The sequence below is a fragment of the Lissotriton vulgaris genome, chromosome 7 (genome assembly GCF_964263255.1).
Source record: "Lissotriton vulgaris chromosome 7, aLisVul1.2, whole genome shotgun sequence".
NCBI classification, from domain to species: domain Eukaryota; kingdom Metazoa; phylum Chordata; class Amphibia; order Caudata; family Salamandridae; genus Lissotriton; species Lissotriton vulgaris.
Genome location: NC_141695.1, coordinates 372,005,162 through 372,012,605, shown reverse-complemented (window position 1 = coordinate 372,012,605; position 7,444 = coordinate 372,005,162).

Genomic DNA, 7,444 nt, shown 5'->3' with positions numbered 1-7,444 from the left:
TCTTGCCTAACAAGAAGCCACTGTCCACACATAAACGGCATCCATTTTAGATGCCGTGGCCATCTCGCGCTTTGCAAGGCACCTATGATTCACCCTGAACGTGCAACCCTCCTCCGGTGCCCTGATTCAGCATGACCAAATGCACTAAGATCGTAAAACCTTGTCAGCCTGACAAAGCCCCGGAGCCACTTCCCACCCTAAAACACATTTGCCCTTTCATCCCCTACACATGAGCCGGGCCTTCTGATAACCCCCAACTGCACCTGGCCACTTGATTCGGTCCCAGTCTGTAAACCAAGCCCTGTGGACATACTTTATTGCCCCCACACAGCAAGACTTGTCACACAAACAGAAATGCTTGATCTTATCACTTGCACAACCTTTAGATCTGACAGATCTCACCCACTTGTATGTCCTATTGGAATGTCCAGCTGCAAGATGACAATCATCTGTTAGATTTGGGAGGGGGAACGGCAGCTGGTGGGTCTGTGTGGGAACTGGCTGGAGGCAGGAATTCCAAGGATGTTTGACACCAATAAAATCACTGTAATATGTATAAAAGGACAGGTAGCAGAGAAATTGTCAGAGCATCTCCTAAAGACATTCTGTGTATCTGAAGCAACGTGCTCTCTTCTGGAGTTAATAAATCTGTTCTTTACTCTTCAGCCTCCAGCGCCTGCCTCTTTATTTTATTAATTAAGAATCGAGTGGATTAGAGGCGATTAACGCCAAGCAGTGATTGAGGATATCTAGGGAAAATCTGCTTTTCTACACCAGGTGGGGGCCACAAGGGTAGTGTCTGAAAGACATACAACATACGAGGGAGGACCGTCATCTTAAGTGCAGCTATCCACCCCAGCTATGTAAATAGGTATTGTTGCCATCGCAAGAGGTCTCCTTTCACACGTGCAACAAGGTTGCGATAATTAAGGGAGACCACCTCTTCTGTGGTCGAAGCTAACTGAATATCCAGGTAAAGGACCGTATCTCTCACCCACTGGACGCTAAGTGTGTGGGTTATGTGGTCTTGTGTGTCTTGGGAAACAGTGAGGTTTAACACCTGTACTTAAAGAAGTTAATCTGGAATCCTGACACAGACCCTAATAGTCTCACTTCTGCTAAAAACTTGAGGAGGGTCCCACTAGGATTGTCAAGCGAGGTAATAACATTGTCCGCATCTAGAGTTATTAAATGTTCTTCACCCCCAAATTGGATCCCCCTTAATCCCGGGGTTATCCTGAATCCTTTGGGCGAACAACTCCATATAGAGCACAAACAGTAGGGGGGATAGAGGACATCCCTGGCTAGGGCCCCATCTAATGGGGAAATGTGGAGATGTTCTGCTGTTAACACGAACCAATGCACATGGGCTGCCATAGCTACTTAGAACCCAATCAAGAAACTGCTTTCCCAAGCCGAAGAGTTTAAGGACCACAGACAGATAGGGCCAGTGGACGCGGTCAAATGCTTTCTCCGCATCTATGTCGAAAAGCATAGATTCACGAGGGCAGAAGGAAGCATTTTCCACGAGATGTAGAATCCTTTTGGTAATATCTGGACACTGTCTATTGGGGATAAACCCTGATTGATCAGGGTCCACCAAGCTAGCCATGTGCGGGCCTAGTCCCGCTGTGAGAATCCCCGTAAAAAGCTTGGAGTCTATGTTTAAAAGGGATATAGGTCTATATGACCTGCACTGTCTCCTGTCCTTTTCTGGCTTGGGTATAACGACAGCAGATGCTTCTGTCATGGAAGGAGGGAGTGTCAACGGATTAGAGATTGAATTAAACAGTCGAGTGAGGAATGGCGCTAAAGTTTTGCAAAATGTTTTATAGAAAGATGCCTTGTATGCATCGGGCCCAGGGATTTATAGGGTTTCAGTCTAGCTATTGCGGAGACTACCTCATCTATTCCAATGGGTGCATCAAGCATCAATGTTTGATCATCCATAAAGCAAGTAACCCTTGCCCCTTGTAAATACGACTCGATTCCCTGAGGGGGCCCTTGAGTTTGTTAGTGAGCATTCTTCCACATTTATTGCTGCCAACATAGAAGGTGTGCTTCATTTGGAGTATAGAATACTCTTCGTTATCCAAATCCAACCCAGCTAACGCCTTCCTGGCAGTTTCCAATTGTTGCCAAACTCTAGGGGTCCCTGTGCGGTGATGTATTTGTTCAAGTTCTTGAACTTGTTGCTGGAGTTGAGAAAGGTTTTCCCTCCTCAACTTATTATCTGCTGCTGAGTAAGCCATGAACTCTCCCCTTATCACAGCCTTCAAGGCATCCAAATTTTAGATATGGGTGTCTCATCATTATTGTTAAGTTCTAGGCAATTTCTAATTGCCTTATCTATCTATGAGATGACTGCTGGCCTGCGGAACAGAGAATAACTCAGTTGCCACAAGCGGGGAACCCGGACCCCATCTTGAATATCTAGGTCCATTCGCACCGCTGAGTGATTGGGGAGAGAACAGGGCTCTATCTATATGAACTTAGTTGCAGGTTCGACTTCCCGAGAACCTAAAAAGTGGTCATCTGAGTAAAAGGTATATCCCCTAGCTGTGGGATGAGAAGCACGCCAAAGGTCCTTCAAACCCATCTCTTGTAGCCATTGTGCCCCCCTGATCTACGTGCACCTGCTGTCCCATGTCTATGTGTCGACCTATCAAGGTTGTTGTGGAATACTAAGTTGGGATCCCCGCCCATGACAACCCAACGGTCCTGACTGTACATAATTTCTGCAACTGCGTCCCTTAGAAATTGTTCCTGGGCCTCGTTAGGAGCGTACGCTGACCCACGATGATAGAAAAGGAGCCTATATGAATAGGGTACCTTAAGAGGCGGCCCTTATTCTCGGTTACCATACATCCCATATTCCCTAGGAATGTATGTGAGAATAAAAGCACTACCCCTACTGATTTGTGAGAAGGAGAGGAGTAGAATTGCTGTGGGCAGGATTGTGAATGCATTCTTGGCCAGTCTTTACGCAGTAGGTAAGTCTCTTGTAATAAGCAAATGTCAGCCTAAAAATGTTCTAAATAAGACAATTTTGCCTTCCTCTTCCTACAGGGTTATTCAAGCCCTTCACATTAAGCGTTATCACTCTAAAGAGCACCATTGTGAGCGGGGTCCCCACCCTCCCTCAGCCCTCATGCAGGCCCTCCCTCCGGAATCCACCCAAGCGCAGTGCTGGACATTATATCTGCGATTCTGAACACCTTTTGTGGACAAACATAGTGGAAGCTGAATTTGCTGGCACCCCCTAACATACCCCAAAATGTAACAAAATACCATCAAAGCCACTAGAGTGGGAGAAAGACAAGAGTCAAATCCCTTACCAGTGCTAAAGTCCTTGACCAGGGTATGAGCAGCCTTGAAAGATAAGTCTCCCAAATGACCCGGCCCCCCTAAATCCTCTGCAAACACAAAGCTTCTCTATTATTTCCTAGGATGGCTCATTGGATGTATTACCCTCCACCAGTGTGTCCAGATGTGCCTTTCTCTTCAAGGCTATTGTGGTCGGATCGGGCCGGTAGGTCTGTGTCCCGTCGGGACCTGCCCCCATCGCAGACGGTCCCCCGTCCCCCGTCCCGCATGTGTGAGGTTGTGATCCTGTCTGGTCCTCATCTTGAGGCTCTATTTGTAGGAGATCACATGCTTCCTTTAGCTAGTGTATTTGGTAGAGTTGGTCTTGCCAATGGAAGATTAGCCTGAAGGGGTGGCCTAAAGAGTAATTGATGTTCATCTCCTTTAGATAGTTTGTAACAGGGTAGAATTCCCTTTGTTTCTACAGGGTCAAGACCGCCAGGTCCTGGTATAGGTAGAGTGTGTGCCCTGGGAACACCATTTGAGCTGAGAAACAAGCTGTCCTTAAACTCTTTTCCTTGAGAGGGAAACTGCTGAGACAGGTCAAGATGCCCAAAGAACGGGAAGCTCCCGAAGACCATCTACCCACTCTTTGTGTGCGTTCCAAATTAATATAAGCCTCTGGAGTGTCTCCTAGGATTTGTACAAAAAGTTCCTGGACATAAGCTTCAATGTCGCTTCCCTCCGTGTTCCAAGGACCCCCCCGAATTCTGATATTGTTCCGCCTAGAGCGGTTTTCAAGGTCCTCTGCATGTGCCTGGAGATCCAGATGCTGCTCTGAGAGACGGATAATCTATTGTTAAATCTGCTCTAGTTCCTTGTCTCTTGAGGACTCACGGCGTTCCAATCCGTCCACTCTATCTCCAATATCAGTTACTTCCTTATGGACTGATTGAAGCTCGGATGTGAGATCTTACTTCACTGACATGAAGTCTTCTCTCAAGGTGGAGAACAAGGCTTTCAAGTAAGGGTGCGTAACCGGAGCTTTGGTATCATCTTCCGATGGTGATGAAGCATGGCTTGTAAACCTTTTACTATCCCCTTCAGGAAGGCGTGACACCATATCTTTAATTGAACCTCCTCTATTTGTTCTTCCAGATGCCATTGGATTAGTTTTTGGGTGTATTAAAAGCAGGAAAGGTGTTGGCCTCGTGGGTTATGCAGCAGAAGTGGCTGTTATGGGTTCTAGTGCCTTTCAGAGGCAGGTGCCTGGCCCCTATGTAAATGTGGGTGTACTTGTAAAGTGCACTGCGACTCCATGGAGTATCCTGGCGCTGAAGACCGTTGGGGAACCCATCCTGGTTTTCCGTGTGAGATGGTCCCTTTCTATGTATCTCCAAGGTGAAACCAGGCATCCCCGGCATCTGTGGGGGGCCGTTGTAGAGATGAGGCAAGCTTAATGCCCAGAGTTGCCGAGTGTGTTCCCTGGTTAGAGTAGGCACCGAGGCGAGAATTATCGAGTCCGTTTTGACCCTGGTCCACGACCCTGCTGCGTCGGGAATTGAACCCTGGTCCCGGGCCGTTCTCTGCTTACGGGTCTGCCGCCTCTAATCAGTGAGCCACACCACTCCACGGAGTCCTATGGAGTCCAGAGAATGCACTCTGTGTTTCGGCATCTCCAAATCGATGTAGAAGTCAGCTTGGTGAGTCCAGAAAAATAATTATTTACCGCTTATTGGGGAGACCAGTCTCTAGGCCCTGCGAGCTCTTTGGGATTGCTGAGTTGCAAGGGCGGCGTGTTCCACCAAGTCCAATAGTTTCAGCTAAAGCGCTGCAGGGGGAGAGCCTTTCAGATAGGGAATCGCGAGCCCCCCCTTAGCACAAAATCCTTCCTCAGCCGGGCCCACTCTTCCCGGCTACCACGGGTGGAGCGTTAATCTCTGCCATCTCAACTCTGCCAACTCAAACACCTCTGGGTCTACCGCAAAACTGGGGCGATCATATGCCAAATGTTCCAGCCAATTCAACCAGGTACTCAGGATGGGTGTCTCCCATTATTGTATGTTTTCTGCATCTCTCAGCCTGACCGATCTGCCCTCCACTGCCACAAAACCCCAAGATTGCAGCACCCCCAGGGCTGTAAGATCGATGTGAATGATCAAGCCCTGTCTCAGCACGTGCTGCTGGATAAACTTCTTTCGGCCTCTGTGCTCCCCGCTGTCCCCAATTCTGCGAGTGGCGCTTAGCTCACCAGTTCACAGGAGCAGGGGCGTCCTCCACCTCTGACCGCCGTCACAGTTACTACACTCGGCTCCGACATGCAGCTCTGGTGCTTCTCCCGAGTGCCTGTGGGCTTATCGGGTAGTGGATAGGACTGGTGACCTCTGAGCCCTCGGGCCAACACAGACCCTTCGGAGCCCAAACAGCCAGAGAGGTCCTCTCCTCTACGCAGGGCACTGAGCGGAAGCCTTCCGCTCCATCAACAGCTGCTCCGCGTGTAGTGCACAATGCAGTGACTTGTGTTTGTAGAGATCCGGTGCTTCCCTCAACGTGAAACACTGCCTCCATTAGTTGATTTTGCTCCTCGCCGGCACGCTGCCCCGAGGTGCCTAACCGATGCATGCAGCTCAGCAGGCGAAGGTTAGAACCTGGCGCTGATGGAGCCCATCAGCCTGCCCGGCCCCCGGGAGCCCAAATAACCAGGGAGGCCCCCTTCTCTTTACAGAGCGCCGGGGGGAGCTGTCTCCTCCAGCGATGGCTGTTCCATGACACCCTTGCCGCACTCGCTCTCTCAGCCTCTTCCATTTGGGATGGCTCCGAGGCTCCTTCTCCACCGGCTTCCTTTCTGGGTAACTGGAGCAGGCAGCCTAGGCCCGTAGCTGCTGGAGCGAGTAGCCACCTGTCGTCGCTGCATGGCTAGGGACTCAGTGATGCAATGACTCCCCCTGATTGCCCCCGCTCGATGAAAGCCCCTAGGGAGGCTCTTAGCTCCTATGTGGGGGTTCGCATGGAGGCCCAGGGCACCGCAGCAGGAGAGACAGAAAAATGCGTCTCACACCACCTCCATGTTGTCCACGCCCCCACTGGTTGGACTTTTGACGACGAGTCAGTCAACTTATGGAGCTTTGTAGCAAAAATTCTCCAATGGTTTCAAACTTCTGGATCTTATTCTAGAAGATCCTTTTGAGGTCCTGAAGTGTGCACAACACCAGCCAATATTCCAGAAGCTCTGAATTACTCTGTGGAGAGCAGGGACTACGATTCCCACAATGCACTTGGACAAACACTTAAAAGTCCATTGGACACTGGTCAGCTGAGCTTTTCTAGGTGAAAATAATGCAGGTGACTTCTTGAAGTTCTTTTGTACCTGTTGCTTTCAGGGAGTCCACTCCACAAAATGTTAGCAAGGCAACGTCTTACTTTGTCAAGCCCAGAGTGTGCAGTCCTTATTAGAGCAGTCATCTTGGTGAAGACCATGGGTTCATCAGGGCATCCTTCTTCTTCGTGAAGTTTCCAGGCAGGGATCTGAATTGCTGGGAAACTCTCCCATATTTATCCAGGTTTATGGGCTGGCAAGAAGGGGGGTACCCCTGACCAATGGGGGAAGGGTGCCACACTCTGTGGTGACCAGTTTTCCTGGTGTGACATTGTCTTGTGCCAGAATGCACTGTTTCACAAAAACCAAAATGGAGAAAATCTTTTCTGGAGCTTCAGGTCTGGCTAAACCCACCCACATGCATGGCTAACTTTCACCTTCACTCCCCTTCCAGTCCCTCTCCTAATTAAGTTACAGGGGTCCCATTTGACAGGGGGTGCAGAAAGTAGGGGTGAAAGTGGAGATGGACCTGGTTCCTGTCCTCACTGTCTTTCTCCCTTTGAAGGCCAGTTTGGCCACCCAGCATCCTTCCTGTCCTGGCATGTGTAGGCCACTTCACACCTCATTAAGGCAGCTTCGCTCTGCCTGTCAAAGGTTAGCCAATCAGGAGATACTGCTACACAGCTGAATTGGGTGACTTTAGGAAAGCAGTTCTAAAACTTCATTCCTATAAAAGTTACAATAAATACAACATTGGCAGGTTGCTCGATTTATTCAAACTATTATTCATACTTTGGAGTATTAATTTAGTTCACTCCTGTC